This window comes from Sciurus carolinensis, chromosome 8 (genome assembly GCF_902686445.1).
Source record: "Sciurus carolinensis chromosome 8, mSciCar1.2, whole genome shotgun sequence".
NCBI classification, from domain to species: Eukaryota; Metazoa; Chordata; class Mammalia; order Rodentia; family Sciuridae; genus Sciurus; species Sciurus carolinensis.
The window spans coordinates 118,299,009-118,320,318 of record NC_062220.1 but is presented as its reverse complement, the minus strand read 5'-3'; the positions used below and the strand labels follow the sequence as shown (position 1 = coordinate 118,320,318).

Genomic DNA, 21,310 nt, shown 5'->3' with positions numbered 1-21,310 from the left:
GCACACAATTGTTTTTCAGTAGAGAAAACCTGATCTCTATTGTCTTCATGAAATTCTCCCAAGTCTACCAAATTAATAACTTGATAGTATTGAAGTCCATAATAATCTTTTCATTGTTTTATGGGCAATGCATATGCTATTTTTAGAAGTCTAAGGATTCTGTTACATTCAACATGTGGAAGAGTTACTTTCTTACTGAGCAATCTCTAAATAATAAACTATGTATCTATTAACTTTTCATCCATTTTGGTTTACTTTATTTTTTCTGATTCAGCTGAAGTTAGAGAAAAATCAGGTATTTCATTTATATGAAATGTTAAATTGAATTGTGTCACTAATCAGTAAAATGTAATTGGGAAATTAAGATTTTCATTCACATTAAAAGGAAGACTGCATGAAAGCATACTCATCATGGATCACTTTGAAATGTATGGGATCTCAACATTTTAAGTAAGGCAAAAAGAAAGCCTTTTAAAACATAGTGCTACGAGAGTGGAATATAAAAATATGCCCATTTGAAATGCATGATTTCAAATTAGAAATAAATACAATTTATCAGTGTGATGTTTACAATAATGTCTTTTTGTAGATTATCAGGATTACAAAAGCAAGCATTTTTCTAGTTAATCATATACTAGTAAAAACTGTCACAATGGCATTAATGTGGAAAATCTTGAGTATGAAATTCAAGGATAAATGATCACCTATGCTCTATTTTTAAGCTGCAGGGATTCATGTAATTTCAATTTAACCCTAATTTTCTTCCCTGATATATGGAGCTTAAACATTAGATATGCTGCTGTAAATTACTACCTGTAGCAGATCTTTATTGGGGGGGTAGGTTCTGCTTTTTTTTTTTTTTTCAGTGTTTGTTATTCTGTTTCCAATACCTTGGAAAGCAAAGATGAATAATAATATTTTGAACTTTTTTGGAGAGAAGAAAGAATCTTATTAAATAATTTCACAGATGATTATGATTGCTTTATTTCTTTGGCAGTTTGCATTGAAGGAACTTAATCAGCTGGTCGCATAAATGTCATCATTTTTATTTAAAGAAAAACTTAAATATAAATCTTTAGACCTTTGTTGTCCCGTAGGTTGTGGGAATCATTACTGAATTTAACATCTTTGTGGTTGAGGGTGATTTCTGCATACAGTGAGGGAGCATTTTTTCTTTATCTTAGGCAGGATGGGGTTTCATGGAGCTAATCTGAGTTGTCAAGCAAGGGAAATCTGAAACCTGAGGTTTTTAAACACAGAATAAAACCATGATGCTTTGTGTCCCTCAGTACTTGGCAGGCATATAGTTGAAAGGAATTCTCATTACCTTTATGGATGAACTTGAAATGAATTGCAAAGGGGTAAACAAAACCAAAATTATTTTTAAGGAAAAAAAAAGAAACTTAAAGGGAGCATAAGTATATAAAAACATCCATTGAACACCAAGAAATGCATGCTGTTTTTAAATAATTTTACAAAAATGCAAAAATTCCTTTTATATACTGATTAGTTTTTACCACTTGTATCAAAACAAAAGAGCTTTTTCTCACAAAGGCAAAAACAGACACTGGTGGATTGGTTTTGTTACCTATTTTTTTAAAACTATCAGGACTTATTCTATAATAATGTTACCTATATTTCTAAATTAAATATTTTAGTTAATGCTGAAGCTATTTATTTTATTTGTTTTAATTTCTTTCTCAAATGATGAGTATTGAATATTTAAAGGTTCTATACTAATTAGCATCACTTTTTTTCTTGCAGCTTTTTAGTCAATCTAAACTTGAAAATTTGGTATTGGTCAATAATAGAAATGTCACTGGAGGATTTATTTCATTTTGTATTTCATATGTTTAGTTCAACCAAATAAAATAGGTAAGCCATAAAATTTTTTTCTTAAATTAGCCCTAAATGCAAATGAATTGTTTTCAAAATGATCAGTGTGTTAGCTATTTTTCCCCCATATTCTGAATCACTGCAGATTTAGGGTATGTTAATTGAGCAAGATGCTGCATATAAAATATAAAGAGAAGTTGTATTAATTACAGTATAAATTTATGAAGTTTAGCAACGACAAAGTGTATTTTATTTATATGTAATTCTCCTTCAAAAAGTTGGCTCAAAGGCTGAATTGGAAGCTATATATGTGCGTGAAATGTCTTGCATTTTTAATGTGTATATGATGGACTTAATTTTTCTTTAATATTAATTTTATTTAATTTTGTGACCAATTTCTATGAATAAAAACTCAATAAAATATTATTTGGAAGAGGATCTGTCTGTTGCTTCAATTGTGAGTTGAGCTTGCAAGAGATTTTCCTGGGCTGTACAAGACTGGATGAATTTTTTTTTTTTTTTTTTTTTTTACTTTTGGTTTTTTTTTTTTTTTTTTTTTATAAAATTGTAAACAAATGGGATATATGTTGTTTCTCTGTCTGTACATGGCGTAAAGGCATACCATTTGTGTAATCATAAATCTACATAGGGTAATGTTGTTTGATTCATTCTGCCATTTTTTCCCTTCCCCCCCTCCCCTCCCACCCTTCCCCTCCATCTATACAGTCCTTCCTTCCTCCATTCCTGCCCCCCTCCCTAAACCCAACTCCAACCCCAACACTAACCCTTCCCACCCCCCATTATGTGTCATCATCCACTTATTAGCGATATCATTCTTCCTTTGGTTTTTTGAGATTGGCTTATCTCACTTAGCATGATATTCTCCAGTTTCATCCATTTGCCTGCAAATGCCATAATTTTATCGTTCTTTATGGCTGAGTAATATTCCATTGTATATATATACCACATTTTCTTTATCCATTCATCAATTGAAGGACATCTAGGTTGGTTCCACAATCTGGCTATTGTGAACTGAGCAGCTATGAACATTGATGTGGCTGTATCTCTGTAATATGCTGATTTTAAGTTCTTTGGGTATAGGCCAAGGAGTGGGATAGCTGGGTCAAATGGTGTTTCCATTCCAAGTTTTCTAAGGAATCTCCACACTGCTTTCCAGAGTGGCTGCACTAATTTGCAGCCCCACCAGCAATGTAAGAGTGTACCTTTCTCCCCACATCCTCGCCAACACCTGTTGTTGCTTGTATTCTTGATAATTGCCATTCTAATTGGGGTGAGATGGAATCTTAGGGTGGTTTTGATTTGCATTTCTCTTATTACTAGAGATGTTGGACATTTTTCCATATGTTTGTTGATTGCTTGTATATCTTCTTCTGTGAAGTGTCTATTCATTTCCTTAGCCCATTTGTCGATTGGATTATTTACATTCTTGGTGTAGAGTTTTTTGAGTTCTTTATAGATTCTGGAGATTAGCGCTCTATCTGAAGTATGATTGGCAAAGATTTTCTCCCACTCTGTAGGCTCTTTCTTTGCATTGCTGATAGTTTCCTTTGCTGAGAGAAAGCTTTTTAGTTTGAATCTATCCCAGTTATTAATTCTTGCTTTTATTTCTTGTGCTATGGGAGTCCTGTTGAGGAAGTCTGGTCCTAAGCCGACATGTTGAAGCTCTGGACCTACTTTTTCTTCTATAAGATGCAAGGTCTCTGCTCTGATTCCGAGATCCTTAATCCATTTTGAGTTTAGTTTCGTGCATGGTGAGAGATATGGGTTTAGTTTCATTCTGTTGCATATGGATTTCCAATTCTCCCAGCACCATTTGTTGAAGAGGCTATCTTTTCTCCATTGCATATTGTTGGAACCTTTGTCTAGTATGAGAAAATTGTATTTATTTGGGTTTGTGTCCGTGTCCTCTATTCTGTACCATTGATCCACCTTTCTATTTTGGTACCAATACCATGCCGTTTTTGTTACTATTGCTTTGTAGTAGAGTTGAAGATCTGGTATTGCGATACCCCCTGCTTCACTCTTTCTGCCAAGGATTGCTTTAGCTATTCTGGGTTTTTTATTCTTCCAGATGAATTTCATAATTGCTTGCTCTATTTCTGTAAGGTACATCATTGGGATTTTAATTGGAATTGCATTGAATCTGTATAGCACTTTTGGTAGTATGGCCATTTTGACAATATTAATTCTTCCTATCCAAGAACATGGGAGATCTTTCCATCTTCTAAGGTTTTCTTGAATTTCTTTCTTTAGTGTTCTGTAGTTCTCATTGTAGAGGTCTTTCACCTCTTTTGTGAGATTGATTCCCAAATACTTTATTTTTTTCGAAGCTATTGTGAATGGGGTAGTTTTCCTAATTTCTCTTTCTGAAGATTCATCGCTTATATATAAAAATGCCTTCGATTTATGTGCATTGATCTTATATCCCGCTACTTTACTGAATTCACTTATGAGATCTAAAAGTTTTCTGGTGGAATTTCCTGGTTCCTCTAAGTATACCATCATATCATCAGCAAATAGGGATAGTTTGAGTTCTTCTTTTCCTATTCGTATCCCTTTAATTTCTTTGGTCTGTCTAATTGCTCTGGCTAGAGTTTCAAGGACGATATTGAATAGAAGTGGTGAAAGAGGGCATCCCTGCCTTGTTCCAGTTTTTAGAGGGAATGCTTTCAGTTTTTCACCATTTAGAATGATATTAGCAATGGGTTTAGCGTAGATGGCCTTTACAATGTTAAGGAATGTTCCCACTATCCCTATTTTTTCTAGTGTTTTGAGCATGAAGGGGTGCTGTATTTTATCAAATGCTTTTTCTGCATCTATCGAAATAATCATGTGATTCTTGACTTTAAGTCTATTGATATGGTGAATGACATTTATTGATTTTCTGATGTTGAACCAACCTTGCATCCCTGGGATGAAACCCACTTGATCATGGTGCACTATCTTTTTAATATGTTTTTGTATGCGATTTGCTAAAATTTTGTTTAGAATTTTTGCGTCGATGTTCATTAAGGATATTGGTCTGAAATTTTCTTTCCTCGATGTGTCTCTGTCTGGTTTAGGAATCAGGGTAATATTGGCTTCATAGAATGAGTTTGGGAGAGTTCCCTCCTCTTCTATTTTCTGGAATACTTTGAGAAGTATTGGAATGAGTTCTTCTTTAAAAGTTTTGTAGAACTCGGCTGAGAACACATCTGGTCCTGGACTTTTCTTTGTTGGTAGGCTTTTGATGACTTCTTCTATTTCATTACTTGAAATTGGTCTATTTAAATTGTGTATGTCCTCCTCGTTCAGTTTAGGCAATTCATATGTCTCTAGAAACCTGTTGATGTCTTCGAAATTTTCTATTTTGTTGGAGTATAGATTTTCAAAATAGCTTCTAATTGTGTTTTGTATTTCGGTCGTGTCTGTTGTGATATTTCCTTGTTCATTCCGAATTTTAGTGATTTGGGTTTTCTCTCGTCTTCTCTTTGTTATTGTGGCTAAAGGTTTATCAATTTTGTTTATTTTTTCGAAGAACCAACTATTTATTTTGTCAATTTTTTGTATTGTTTCTTTCGTTTCAATTTCGTTGATTTCAGCTCTCAGTTTAACTATTTCCTGTCTTCTACTACTTTTGGTGTTGGTCTGTTCTTCTTTTTCTAGGGCTTTGAGTTGTAGTGTTAGGTCATTTATTTTTTGAGTTTTACTTCTTTTATTAAATGCGCTCCATGAAATAAATCTTCCTCTAAGTACCGCTTTCATAGTGTCCCAGAGATTTTGATATGTTGTTTCTTTGTTCTCGTTTACCTCTAAGAATTTTTTAATTTCCTTCCTAATATCTTCTGTTATCCATTCATCATATAGTAGCATATTGTTTAATCTCCAGGTGTTGGAGTAGTTTCTGTTTTTTACTCTTTCATTATTTCTAACTTCAATCCATTATGATCTGATAGAATACAAGGTAGTGTCTCTATCTTCTTGTATTTGCTGACATTAGCTTTGTGGCATAATATATGGTCTATTTTAGAGAAGGATCCATGTGCTGCTGAGAAGAAAGTGTATTCGCTCTTGGTTGGATGGTATATTCTATAAATGTCTGTTAAGTCTAAATTATTGATTGTGTTATTGAGATCTATGGTTTCTTTGTTCAATTTTTGTTTGGAAGATCTGTCCAGTGGTGAAAGAGGCGTGTTGAAATCACCTAGTATTATTGTGTTATGGTCTATTTGGTTTCTAAAATTGAGAAGGATTTGTTTAACATACATGGATGAGCCACTGTTTGGGGCATAGATGTTTATGATTGTTATATCTTGCTGATTTATGCTTCCCTTAAGCAGTATGAAAAGTCCTTCTTTATCCCTTCTGACTAACATTGGCTTGAAGTCCACATTATCTGAAATGAGGATGGATACTCCAGCTTTTTTGCTGAGCCCATGTGCATGGTATGTTTTTCCCCATCCTTTCACCTTTAGTCTATGGGTATCTCTTTCTATGAGGTGAGTCTCTTGCAGGCAACATATTGTTGAATCTTTCTTTTTAATCCAATCTGCCAGTCTATGTCTTTTGATTGATGAATTCAGGCCATTAACATTCAGGGTTATTATTGAGATATGATTTGTATTCCCAGTCATTTGGTTCATATTTAAAATTTTTGACACATCTTGGTTCCTCCTTTATTTGACAGTTCCTTTAGGATAATTCCTCCCTTTGCTGATTTGCTTCTTTGTTTTTTATCTCTTCCTCATGAAATATTTTGCTGAGAATGTTCTGTAATGCTGGCTTTCTTTTTGTAAATTCTTTTAGCTTTTGTTTATCGTGGAATGATCTTATTTCATCGTCAAATTTGAAGGTAAGTTTTGCTGGGTATAAGATTCTTGGTTGGCATCCATTTTCTTTCAGAGCTTGAAAAATGTTGTTCCAGGCCCTTCTAGCTTTTAGGGTCTGGATTGAAAAATCTGCTGATATCCGTATTGGCTTCCCCCTGAATGTAATTTGGTTCTTTTCTCTCACAGCCTTTAAAATTCTGTCTTTATTTTGTATGTTAGGTATTTTCATTATAATGTGCCTTGGTGTGGGTCTGTTGTAATTTTGTGTATTTGGAGTCCTATAAGCCTCTTGGACTTGATTTTCCATTTCATTCTTCAGATTTGGGAAATTTTCTGATATTATTTCTTCAAATAGATTGTTCATTCCTCTGGTTTGTTTCTCTAAGCCTTCCTCAATCCCAATAATTCTCAAATTTGGCCTTTTCATGATATCCCATAGTTCTTGGAGATTCTGTTCATGATTTCTCACCATCTTCTCTGTTTGTTCAACTTTGTTTTCGAGGTTAAATATTTTGTCTTCAATATCTGAAGTTCTGTCTTCCAGCTGTTCTATCCTATTGGTTATGCTTTCTACGGAGTTCTTAATTTGGTTTATTGTTTCCTTCATTTCAAGGATTTCTGTTTGGTTTTTTTTCAATATCTCTAACTCTTTATTGAAATGATCTTTTGCTTCCTGAATTTGCTCTGTTAACTGTCGATTGGTGCGATCGTTCAATGCCTGCATTTGCTCTTTCATCTCATCGTTTGCTTCTCTAATCATTTTAATTATGTACATTCTGAACTCCCTTTCTGTCATTTCTTCTGCCATGCTGTCGTTGGATTTTATTGATGTAACATCTAGATTTGTTTGGGGCATTTTCTTCCCTTGTTTTCTCATATTGTTCAGGGATCAGTGGGTCATTAAGATATTGCAGATTTCCTCTACCAACTTATAATGTCCCTGAAGATTGCTAGTATATCCCCTCTTATCCTTCAGTAGCCTGAAGTCTTGGAGGAGGTTGATAATGCAGAGCTCCACGAAGAAGCTGCCTCTCTAGGTGTGGTAACCCTCAGGTGGCGTATATTCCCTGCTAGTGGGCGGAGGTGCCTCCACTTGTTGACCAATGGTCATCCAATGGGGAAGTAGACTGTGGGCTGAGGCAAGGCCTGTTTGTGCCTATGTCTCTGGCTTTACCGTCCCTGTGGGAAAACCTCCCCTGGCCGGGAAGAGTCACTCGGTGGGAACGTCTCGCTAGTCAGTTGCCCTCCTAGAGGTTCCCCTCAATCTACAACTACCACCTGGGCTGGGCTGTCTTCTTCTGCAACGATCCCAGGGGCCCGGACCTACGTCCTGGGCCTGGGAGCCTCACCCTTCGCAGGCGAGTCTCCTTAGGCTGCCTCTCCCAGAGAATCTGCCCGCCGCCCTGGAAACTTTGCTCCGCCCCTAGGCGTGTCTCTGTGCGGCTCTTCCAGCAAGAAGCCACCTAGCTCCTGGGACCCTGCTCTGCACCAATCGCCTGGCTATGCAGCCCCTCCCCTGAGCCACCACCTGGAGCCCCATACAATAGCTCCGAGACACAGAGACCCGCCACACACCTCCTCCTCCGGACAGCCGCCCGGTTTCCGACGCAGTCACTAGGAATCCAAACAACTCACTTCGGGTCTCCTCCTCCCACCAACCACCCGTAGCCCTAGGCAGTCACTCCAAGTCCAAGTGACCCGCCCTGTTCCTCCTCCTCCTCCTTGGGGTAGCCCCCCAGGTGTTCAGGAACGGTGGCTCCGAGACCAGGTGACTCACCAGCTCCTCCTCCAGGCAGGCTACAGGTGTTCAGGAGCGGTTGCTCCTAGTCCAATCAGCTCACCACTCGCCTCCTCCTCTGGCAACCGCCTGTGGTTCTGATGCAGTCACTCCCAGGCTAAGCGTCCCACCGCTCTCCTCCTCCAGGCAGGCCACCAGTGTTCTGGAGCAGCTGCTCCGAGTTCAAACAGCTCGTCACGCAGCTCCTCCTTTGGCAACCGCCCGCAGCTCTGATGCAGTCACTCCCAGGTCAAACAACACGCCGCGCTCCTCCTCCTCCTCCGGGCAACCTTCCGGCACTCAGGAGCGCTCGCTCTGGGTTCAAACAGTTTACCACGCAGCTCCTCTTCTGGCAACCGCCTGTGGTTCAGATGCAGTCACTCCCAGACCAAGCGTCCCGCCGCGCTCCTCCTCTTCCTCCGGGCAGTCCCCCAGCGCTCAGGAGCGCCCACTCTGAGTTCAATCAGCTCACCACGCAGCTCCTCCTCTGGCAACCGCCCGTGGCTCTGATGCAGTCACTCCTAGACCCAAGCGACCCGCCGGGCCTCTCCTCCTCCTCCGGGCAATCCCCCGGTGTTCGGAAGCAGTCACTCTGGGTCCAAACAGCTCGCCACGCAGCTCCTCCCCAGGCAGCCACCCGGAGCCCCAGCGGCTGCTCAAGTCCAAGCGCTATGCTGAGCCGCCTCCTCTACGATGATCCCAGTTGTCCGTGTTTACCGCTCCAGCGGGGGGAGGGGCGTCTCGCCGAGCAACTCCACTTCACAAATTCCCTGCGTTCCGGGGCTACCGCCCCATCCGGGACGCCTCCCCAACAGGAGAGACTCACCCGGCAGCTTTGAGTTGGTCCCAAGTCTCTCACTATCTCCTCCCCTGAATCTTGCGTCCTGGAGCAGCGTGAAATGCAGCCGCCCTCTAGTCCGCCATCTTGGCCCCTGGATGAATTTATGATAAATTATTTCAAAATATAAAATTTACTATAGTCATAGGTGATGGTGTTTTTAAATTTAATTTGTTCTTTTTATTATACATAAAATAGGATTCATTCTGACATAAGTATAAAAGCATGGAATAGAATGTGCTCTAATCGAATCCCCACTACTTCAACTTTCCTTCCCCTCATTTCTCCCCTGTTCCTCTCTCCTGAATCCACACATCTTTCTACTATTTACTTTTGGTTTTTGTTTGTTTTAGTTAAGTGTCTTTTGGATATACAAATATCGTGAAATAGTTTTTCTAAAATAATTTAATTGTAAAACAAAGAAACGACCAATATCGAGTTTTTGCTGCAACATTTTTTATCTTTATTCAGGTAAAATTTGCAAATAAAAATGGCATATTTTAAGGAGTAGAATGTGGTATTTGAATGTACATATGCATTGTGAACCAATTGCCACAATTGAACTAATTAACACACATACCAGCTCATATACTTACCTTCTGTATGTGTGTGGAGAACATTGACTGTCTAATATCTCAACAAATATCCAGGATACGATATTACTAACTTCCAGAAGGTTGCTGGAGATGAACTCTCCAGAGATTACTCATCTCACATGAATGAAACTTGGCAACCTTCAACAAGCAACTGCCCATTTTCCCCAACTCCAGTCACCTGGCTACTACCATTCTACTCTTTGCTTCAATGTGTTTAATGGGTTCAGATTTCACAACTAAGGAGATCATTTCCTTCTCTGCTTATTCCACTTAGCATAATGTCTTCTAGGTTCATAAATGCTGTTGTAAATGACAGGAGTTGCATCATTTTTTAGGATTGAATATTTTTCTAGGTATAATATGGCTGCCTTATTCATGCATGCAGACATATACATGTAAAAATCTGCCAAGAAATTTGAAAACCATTTTCTCTACAAAGGTTATTTTTAATGGAGTGTCCTTTCAGAATAACCTGGGTAATCATTTAAGAACAAATGACTCCATTTTTGCTTCCTGATTGTCATGATCTGTGTTGCTTTCCTTCTCCACACTCATCTACCATGATGTTCTGCCTCACCTCAGGCACAGAGCCATGGAATTGGCCATCTATGGACTGAGATCTCTGAAACAAAGAAAGAGGTAAAACTTTATTTACTTGAGGTGTATAAGCACTGGGAAAATCCAGGTGGTACTTTTCATCTTCTCTAACTTATCATCCTCACTACTTTTCCATGGTTTCCTGAGTTAAAGACACCATGCACTTTATAAGAACCAGACCCTGAATACGTAAGTTAAGAATTAGGATTGGTGTTGGAATATAGGCTGAGAAAGGAAGAAAGTGAGGATTTGATTTGGGTAAAGGACAGTAAAAAGTGTCTTGCTAATTTGCTCCCACTGGACTTAAAATTGCCATCCTCCTCCTTCAGTCTCCTGAATAGGTGGGATTACCAGGCATTTACCACCATGCTCAGCAAAAAATATTTTCAAATGTTCTCACCACAAAAAATGATAAATACAAATACTTGAGGCAAGGACATGTTAATCAAAATGATTTGATCGTTCCACACTGTATATATGGGGAAGATGCATTTGAAACATTAGGCGTCACCTGCTGTCAATGTAGATTAATGTATAGTTAGGGGTTTGTTGGCTTGTTATCATATTTACATATCTCCTAAAGGAGCAAGTGGAGCCTGCCTCACATATATCCCACATCTCACTCACCTCAACAGTCTTAAACTTTAACATATACCACCCTATGTGTTCAAATTTAACAAACTATGGTCTAGACTCCTGTTTATATGCTTCTCATGAACTAAGTAACAATGATTTGTACATTTTCACATGGTTAAAAGAAATCAGAAGAATACTTCGTAAGTAACAAATACTGCATGAAATTCAAATTTAAATATCCCTAAATAAATTTTTATTGGAACACAATCCTCCCCCACATTGACTCAAAGGTAAATATTCAAGACAAAGAAATTCTGTGACTGAAATAACTCAGAAGAAACTGGAAGTCAATAATGTTTAAGAGTGAAATACTGAACAATGCAGTGAAGGAAAAGAAAAAAATTGGAAAGGAAATCATTGTCTAGATATGTAAATGTCAATAACTGAATTATCTAAAAGGTTTATAAACTTGACACCTACTTAAAGGGAATGATTCCAAGTTTTGGTAATGTGGTAGGAGTTGTCTCCTAAGAAAGGCCATACATGGAGGAACAATAATCAGGTAAAGGATCATAATCAGAAGCCTAAGTACAAGGGAGCTGATGAGAGAGAAGACTCATTAAAGAATGGGAGAGTCCATAGCTGGGAAATGTAGGAAACAGGTGGAAATTCATGATCAATGCACAGAAATTTCAGAGGGAAACTCTGTTAATTTGGAAAAAATTTGCTGAATCCTGATGCTCATAAAAATTCACAAAGATAATTTTATATCAAAATGAGCAATGGAAATATATTTATTCCAGTTCCCTAAAATGTTACTGCAGGGAAAGAAGTAAGAACTGAATAATGCCACTACAAAACACAAAAGTTCTCAGTCTTAGTGGAACTGACTTACTGGATAAGGTACTTTTATGAAAATGAAGGAAAGGTTATCAAAAAAGGAAAGTATAGAGGTTCATTGGATCAGACAGGAGGAATGAAAGGAAGGTGGGATGAGAATAGGAGACAGTATAATGCTTCTGACACAACTTGCCTGATCTCATTTAGAAATACACCACCAGTGGAACTCCACATCATGTTCAACCACAAGAATAGGACCAAAATTGTAATGGGTTGTAATCCATAGATGTAAAATATGTCATAATGCATCCTGCTGCCATGTGTATTTAACAACAACAACAACAGAAAACTATGAAAGGGAATTAATGATCAGATTGAGAGAAACTCTGAAGTGGATGGAGAGAAATCAGAAGAGAATAAACAAACTTTGGAAGATCACTTCAGCAATGAGAGGTAAAGCAGAAGAAACATGCTGAAGGGTTGGACCTGACAAGAAACAGAAGGTGAAAGAGAACACATTTCAAGGGAATTTAAGCAAGCGATGGTGAGAGATTTAAGAGAAATGCCAAAAGTCAAAGGTAATCACTGATCTGACTGGTGCCAGAAAGAGAAAAAATGAAGAAAAGATTCAAAGCACATATTTAACCCTAACTCAAAATGTTGATTTTAAATAAAACGATGCTTTGGACTGGAATTTTCAAGAAAAATCTGAGCACTGACTGGGAATGATGAACAACAAGTGATATCCTATTGAAATCCTGGTCTTTAAAGAAGGAGAACCCTTTGTGGCATGTGGAATACAGGAGCAAATGACATATGAATAGATGTAAAGTAGAATCTCCTCACCTCTTAGAGAGAAACCCTCTTTACCCGAGTGAAACAGCAACATATGGAAGAACGTAAGGAGAGATGTTCAGAGCCATGGAATTGATAACACCCAAGTTTCTTTATAATATGAATGCCCAAATTCCAAGGGGCCATGGAAGACCTCCATTAACAGTGCTCCCATTATTCAATTCAGTCAATGAAATCCCTATAGTGTCCTTGACATAAGGGCAGATTGGGAGTGCTGAATTATAAGTACTGTGTTCAATTAGAGAAAATGAGGAGCAGAGAGCCCTAGTCCACGCACCAGAAGCAGAGCTGAGTGGTGCTACAGCAGAGGCAACTGGGTCCTGTGAAATGCAGTGGCCTGCCTCTGCTGCGGGCCTCTCAAAGGATCTCTGCCCCGTTGACCTAGGGTGACCAGAGTACATTGGAGCAGAGGAAAGTGCCTGTGGGCGGCTGGTGGAGGCATGGATTGGGCTGCTGCTGATGCAGACGCGGCATGGGGCCCTGAGATGGGGCCCTGAGATGGAGCCAGCATGGAGCTAGACGCCCAGTCTTCATGGGCCCGTGGCCAGGGTTTGTCTCCCATTCCCTTTTCTCCTTTGTGGCTCTGGTGATAGGTGTGGCAGGCAAGGTGACTCAATTGAGATTCCTCAATCTGGAATATGGGAGGGGAAATATGTCCACCCAAGATTACCTGATGCTGCTGGTGAACGGAAAGAAGCTCTTGAGCTGCCTGCCCAAGCTCTGTGGGAACTTCAACCAACTATAGGAGCTGCTGGACCAAGAAATTAGCAGAGCACAGAAAGACATGTACAATGACACATTAAATGGAAGTACAGAGAAAAGGAGAGCAGAATTACCTGATACTGTGGAACCCTATGTTCAATTACAAGAAAAAAATTATGTGCCTGTTAAAGAATATACAGATTTTAATTTTGTTGGGAGAATCACTGGACCCAGAGGATTTATAGCTAAACAACTTGAAGCAGAAACTGGATGTAAAATAATGGTCAGAAGCAAAGTTTCAATGAGAAATAAAAAAGAGGAGGAGCAAAATAAATGCACATCAAATGGGAGCATCTAAAAGAAGACTTACATGCCTTAAGCACTGTGGAAGATGCTTAGAACAGAGCCGAAATAAAAAATGAATGGAGCACTTGAAGGTACCTGCAGCAGAAGTAGAAGACAACATGAAGAAGATGCAGTTGATGGATCTCCAGATCCTGAATGGCACCTACAGAGATACCAACATTAAATCACCAGTCTTTGCCTTGTTTCTTATGCCAAGAGGCAAGACTGCTCCAAAGAGCAAACAGTCCTTTGCTGAGAAAAGACTTTTTCATTTGAATCTATCCCAATTTTTGATTCCTGCTTTTATTTCTATGCTTTGGGAGTCATATTAAGGAAGTCTGGTCCTAAGCGGACATGATGAAGATTTGGACTTAGTTTTTCTTCTCTAGGGGCAAGACCTCTGGTCTGATTTCAAGGTCCTTGATCCATTGTAAATTGAGTTTTATTCAGGGTGAGAGATAGGGGTTTAGTTTCATTCTGCTACATATGGATTTCCAGTTTTCCCAGCACCATTTGTTGAAGAGGCTATCTTTTCTCCATTGATGTTTTTGGCACCTTTGTCTAATATGAGAAACTATTTATTTGAGTTGGCCTCTGTGTCCTCTATTCTGTACCATTGATCTACCGATCTATTTTGGTGCCAATACCATGCCATTTTTGTTACTATTGTTATGTAGTATAGTTGGAGTTCTCGTATTGTGATACCCTCTGCTTCACCCTTCCTGATAAGGATTGCTTTAGCTATTCTTGGTCTCTTATTCTTCCAGATGTATTTCCTGATTGCTTGCTCTATTTCTGTGAGGGACATCATTGGGATTTTAATTGAAATTGCATTGAATCTGTATAGTACTTTTGGTGGTATGACCATTTTGGCAATATTAATTCTGCCTATCCAAGAACATGGGAAATCTTCCCATCTTCTAAGGTTTTCTTTAATTTTTTTTTTTTTTTTTTAGTATTGTGTAGTTCTCATTTTTGGTGTCTTTCGCCTCTTTTGTTAAATTGATTCCCAAGTATTATCTCATCGTTTGCTTTTCTGATCATTTTAATTATGTACATTCTGAACTCACTTTCAGACATTTCTTCTGCCATGCTGTCATTGGATTTTATTAATGTAGCATATAGGATTGTTTTGCACACTTTCTTCCCTTGTTTTCTCATATTGCTCATGTAACTTCCCCTCTAGGAGTGCAAATCTGTGATATTGCCATTTCCCCCCTATAAACTTATAGTGTCCCTGCAGGTTTCCCATAACTCAATTCCTAGTCTTCAGTAGCCTGACATCTTGGAGGAACTTGATAATGCAGTGACCCATAAAAGATGCTGCCGTTCTAGGGATGGTGGCCTCCAGGTGGGGTATATTCCCTGCTAGTGGGCAGAGACACCTCCACTTGTTGACCCATGGTCAACTGCAGGGGCACTAGGCTGGCGAACTGGGACCTGGCTGGTCTGGGTCTTGGTCTCTGGGACACACTCCCCAGTGCAGAAGTCAGGAATGGAACTTTAGTTAAGGATGTTTCTTCTCTGGAAAAATGTAGTGTAAGAAACATCCATCTATGTTGGGAAACAGTTGGAAGAAACCATGTGAGTTTGTGGGCAGAGTGAAGGAGAAACACACTGCCTACCTCACGGATGTATCTTTCTGATAGAGTATTATTAATTGTAGTCACTATACTATGCAGTAGAGAACTAGAAATTTTTCTTCCTGTCTGACAGAAACTCATCCCCTCTTACTAACATCACACTGTCCTGTTCCCTATGCCACCTCACCCTTGTTGTGGAACCATTTTACTCTCTACTGTGATCCCTTCTCTTATATATTACATGTAGAATTGAAATCATATGGTGTTCTGTGCCTAGCTTATTTCACCTAGAATAAGCATCTTTTATTTTTTCTATATACATCATACTTACCTAAGGATTATTTGACTTTTTGTTTAACTTGTGTTTCCAGTCAAAGAAAAACACTTATTTAAATAATTTGCTATAATCTCAGTTTGAGTCCATCTTATACCATGAATGTGGCATGATCACCCAGACTTACTTCAAATATATAAAAGCAAAACAACACAAGTGTGACAAAACCTTCTCCTTCATTGCCTGAAAGTACTTTTAAAAGTGTTTTCTGTCTGTTTTTGCATGGCCTGTGGTTCAGATTTATTTAATTTCATAAGTAAAAATATCATTGTTGTTTTCACATTCCATTTACAGTATAGTGAGTACACACTATCTTTTCAGACTGAATCCAGAAAAAATTCTCAGAATTCGTGGAAGATCTTGTGACCACCTAGGAAAGCAAATCACAAAAGGCAGACTGGAGGAGACACCGGCACATTAAAAATACCCAAATAGCAGAGAGTTTTCTATCTCTCTATCTCTACCCTGAGTCCCAGGCCTGCTCTTAAAGATCCTGTGACCTGAACAGGACACAACATGTAGACTGAAAGATTCCAGAATAATGCCCACTGTTATGTCTCCAAGTAGAGAAATGGAATTCCTCATGCTCTGAGAAACTTTGGGATGAGCACATTTTCTTTATCTTAGGGTTTTCTTTCCACCTTTCTACTTGATCATGACTTGAGAAATTCTTCTGTGGCCACAGAACTGGCAGTGAAGATTGTGGGGACTCTTCTTTCTCATTTAATGAGCTGATGCTCCAAGACAGGATCAATTAATTCCAATACCTTTGTCACTCTGTGTCCTCTTAGTATTTGGTGTGGTCATGGAATCTGTCACAGGAGGTGCACAGAAATGGAAACTAAGGTCCAAGTTTTGTTGCCAGAAGACCTGAAGGGAAAGACTGAAGACCCACACATAGTGGGAAGGCTGTGGAAAGAGATGAGTTTGGAAAAATCAGCCTGCAACTCAGGATCAATTCTGAGCTACCCTCTCATCAATATAATCCCAGGGAGATAGGAAATAATATGAACAAGAGTTAACATGCACATTGCTACCTGTACCTTATGTACCCCTGCAAGTCTCACAATGAAGAAAGATCCAAATGTCAATGCAAAGGGTATCCAAACTGATACAATGCCAAAACAACATTCCACAGAATGCTGGTATAGCCTGCTAAAGTAAAAATATCAACATAAGATTTTAAATAGTCTTATCACACCATAACATATAACTCAACATATCCTGTATAAAATACAAGACCACTAGACATCAACATCCAGGAGAAAGTACCTAGGAAGTACCCAATGTGGCACGGGAAGTTTTCTTTTCCTCTACTTTCATAAGGAGATACCCATGAAAATTTCTGTCATTATGATTTTACTGTAGAGAAAGGAAATAAACACATTAAATATCTATCATTGTACCAACAGACATATAAATGAATTACAGGCATAAGATGGGATGAAATAAAACAATCCAAAGTACTGAATTTGAGGCACATGTGCCAACCCAACAGTGTTGAATGAAAATGCATAGAAAATATACATGACCATTCTTTCTACATAGCTAAAAAAATCTATGAATCTTGAAATTCAGTACATCAATTTCAAAAATACTGGTCATTTAACAGAGTCAATTATTCAGATTGACAAGAACTGTTCAAATAAGTTTGAACTATAGATTCTGAACCATGGTTTTATTAAAGTCATATCTATTCCTAAATGCGAAATATGTTGAAGATTTATTAAAACTCAGTATTACAGTGCAAGGTACATTAAGACTAGAGACACATAAACTGGTTCTACCTGCTTGTCAGTTTTAAAAAACTGCCACAAAATTAGTCTTCCTTCAAATTTGTGCAGTACAATTTCTGTGTCTTTGAAAAATACATGCACCACTTCCTGAACTAGCTACAGCAGTCTGCACATGCTCAGAAATTCACAACCTTATTCCAAATCTTAATTACAAACTAAGGATGGCAATATATATTTAAATGCACATAAGTCATGTCACAGTCAAAAACAGCTATGAAAAATATTCACCCATAAACAAGATATTACTTAGTGTTGACATTTATATGTTACATTCCACAAGAGTGTATACAAAAGGGTTAAGACTCCATAAGGCTCAAATGCATACAAATCGCTTTGTTGTCTTAGGAAATTAATACTCTGCATCTTGTTAATTTTAACTAACGCCTACAACCATAACTGAATGTAGACCAGAATAGTGATAAAAAAGTCCAACTTTTTTAAAAAACCAATAAAGCCTAAAGTAGTAAAAACTAAAAATGTTGCATTATTCTTTCAATATCAAGTATCTTATTTGATTAAATAGCAAGAAATGTGTTAAGTCAATAATTCAAAATACTTTCCAAGCAGAAGACACAAAAAGTTAAATTTTTACACACCCCTGCCTAAACATATTTTAATTTACATACAATGTGCCCTAGACAACCAATTCCTTTTTTCTAGTAAATGCACAATAGCAACACTAGTTTTCCTTTTAAAGGCACATACATCAACTAAGTTGAAAAAAATAAAGCAAAATTAAACTAAAATTTTAAACAGATAATAAAAATGTCTTTCCAATAGAACAAATGAAATATAGCAGTTAATAACTCTTCCTTTACATATGCCACTTTATTTTATAACCATGGAACAACAACATGAAAACAACAACAAAAGAAGTCAAACTCCAGTTCCCACTTTTCTGAATACCAGTAGGTGATGACACTGAAAAATGTGATTCACCCCCAATCCTTATCTCCACTTTATTAAATTGTTGCCTTGGAGAAAGACACTCTCAGATGATGGTTCTCACCAAGGTTATAATTATGAAGATCAATCAAAGTTTGAATTGCTTCTTCCACCATTGCCACCTAAAAAGTGATCTTGAAAGACTGAAATGCTTTCACAGTGCCACCAGTGTTAGCAAACAGTGTTCACAGATCCTCTTCAGCTACTGAAGGAGGGTGAAAGATTGCAGAAGGAAGAAATATATTCCAAAATGTATTCTGAAAATATTTGGATCCAGATTTGTTAAAATGATGCAATGGGGAATTATCAAAATCTTTGTTAGCCCTTGATCTTCAAGTCCAGCTGGAGGTAGTTGTACCATCTGATGTTTAGAGAGAGTAACATGAATAATTTTTCATATATTTTCTTTCCATTAAGATGATTCATTGCAGGGAGATCCAAGATGGTGAACTAGAGGGAGGCTGCATTCCTTGTCACTCAGTAACTCAGTATTCAAGCAGAGGAAATACTGTTTCTCTGCAGTAGGCGCTGCCACTCATCCACTGGATCACCCACCATCTACCAGCATATCACATGCCTTTTGAGTGTGGATCACTCACTGACCACCAATGCCTATCATCTGACATCTGCCCGTTTGTCTACCTCTTCCCTGCCCATTGCACACCTTTTACCTACCCATTGCCCACCACCTGATGTCCACCTGCCTATTGTCTGCAGTTTGCCTGCTGACACCCTGCAGACCACCAGCACTGTTGCCCGGAAGTTCATTGTCACAATATCCTGTTGGCTGAAATAGTGTCTTGGGAATGAAGAAAATACAGATCATCTGTTGGCATTGCTCTGTTTCTTAATTACCAGAAAGAAAGTTGGAGCAGTTGGTGGGGGGAGCAGGGAAAGAGAGAGAAAGAGAGTGCTTTGAAAAGATAGTCCCTGGGGTTAGGGCTGTAGCTCAGTGGCAGAGAACTGCCTTGCATTTGTTAGGCACTCAGTTTGATCCTTATCACCACATAAAATTGAATCAAATAAAATCATGTTGTTCATCTAGAACTACAAAAAGAATCTAAAAATGATACAGTCTTTGAAGAATATATACTCTTCTATTTTTTCTTTGATAATTGAAATAAAATTCACATAACAGTCACCCTTTTAAAATGTTTAGTTGAGTGGATTTTAGTATATTCACAGAGTAATGCAACCATCACCACTGTCTAATTCCACAAAAATTTTATCATCCCAGAAGGAAACTCTGTACCCAACTTCTTCTTCCTATTTGGGATGTTTCATATGAATGGAGTCATAATATATGGTCTTGTGTATGCTTCATGCTTTCAGATTAAAATCTGAAAAATCTAAAGGCCCTGGAGAGAAAGTTAGGTCATGCATTTCTCCTACAACTGTCTATCACTCCTTCTATTTTGAGGGCATGGTATCATGTAATATTCTTTTCATTCTTATAGGATCAAAAATATGCTTCCTATTTGGGATGTTTCATATGAATGGAGTCATAATATATGGTCTTGTGTATAATGCTTTCATGGTCTATTCATAGTATAGCATGTAACACTACTTCCTTCCTTATCTGACTGAGCAATATTCCATTTTGTATGAACATAGCACATTTATTTATACATTCATGAGTTTAGTATAATTTGAATTGTTTCCATATTAAGACTACTAGGAATAATCTTCCTTTGAATATTAGTGTGCAGGGATTTGTAGATATATTTTCATCCCCCTTGAATATATTCTGAGCAATGTAATCACTGGGTCATTGCTGGTAACTCTTGACTTTTTGAGGGACTGTCAAACTATTTTCCAAAGAACTTCCACCATTTTGCACTTTTATTAGTAATATATGAGTATTTATCTGCTTTCTCAATATAGTCACCAACACTTTTGAACAACGACCATACTAGAGGTTATAAAGTGGCATCTCATTGTATTGCTGAGTACTTGGATCTTGAACAGCTCACATTCAGGACACAGAGAGACAGTGTTTGATAGATAATAAGGAAACTGTACTCTGGTCTGCATCTAGCCACGTGAGACTTACATGACCTTAGACACCTTACTTTCCTTTTTGAGTTTTGGTTTTCCTGTCAGTTTTGATAGGAACTTCCACTCAGTCATTCAATGATAAATATCACAATATATCATAATCTGTTTTATAGACAAACTCCTGTCAAAAAGACGTCTGCATTCCTTCAACATAGATTAAAATCTGAAAAATCTAAAGGCCCTGGAGAGAAAGTTAGGTCATATATTTCTCCTACAACTGTCTATCACTCCTTCTATTTTGAGGGCATGGTATCATGTAATATTCTTTTCATTCTTATAGGATCAAAAATTAGTCTTTCTCATTTAATAAAATCCTAAATGTCGCCTTCTGTAAACAAATCTACAAAGGAGTTTCTTTTCAATGATTAAGGAACCTACCGTTAACTGAATTTTTCTGTATAATATACATATACATTTTTCATAATTCCTTTTGACAGATCTTCAGGATTTATTCGAGAAGACTGGCCAGGATGTGGATGGGAAGTTGGCTGATCAGGAAATCTGAAACTCCCTACATTCTACCTTGCCAGAATCAGGAGCTTGAGAGCATTTGATTCCAATGGAGATGGAAGATACTCATTGCTGCAGCTAAGAGTAGCTCTAGGTGTCTATCCTCATCAGGCCATTAGGAATGGGTATATACCCTGAACTACCTAAAATCTGCTTAAATAACAACGACCCTTTTACACTTCAACCCTCTAGTACACCAAATTATTGTAGCAGACACACTGCCACCTTCTAACTTGTTTAAAAAGCTGTGTAAAAGTTATTTTTTAAAAATCCATTTTACTTATAATCTGATG

General features: G+C 37.9%; 1 protein-coding gene and 1 pseudogene across 1 annotated transcript in view; one reads left to right on the top strand and one right to left on the bottom strand.

The window, feature by feature from the left end:
• Positions 1-21,310, bottom strand: part of LOC124991706 (immunoglobulin lambda-1 light chain-like) — a 1,192,366-nt gene that overhangs the window by 1,159,347 nt on the left and 11,709 nt on the right. The window lies entirely within an intron of this gene.
• Positions 13,397-21,012, top strand: LOC124990485 (protein quaking-like; annotated as a pseudogene).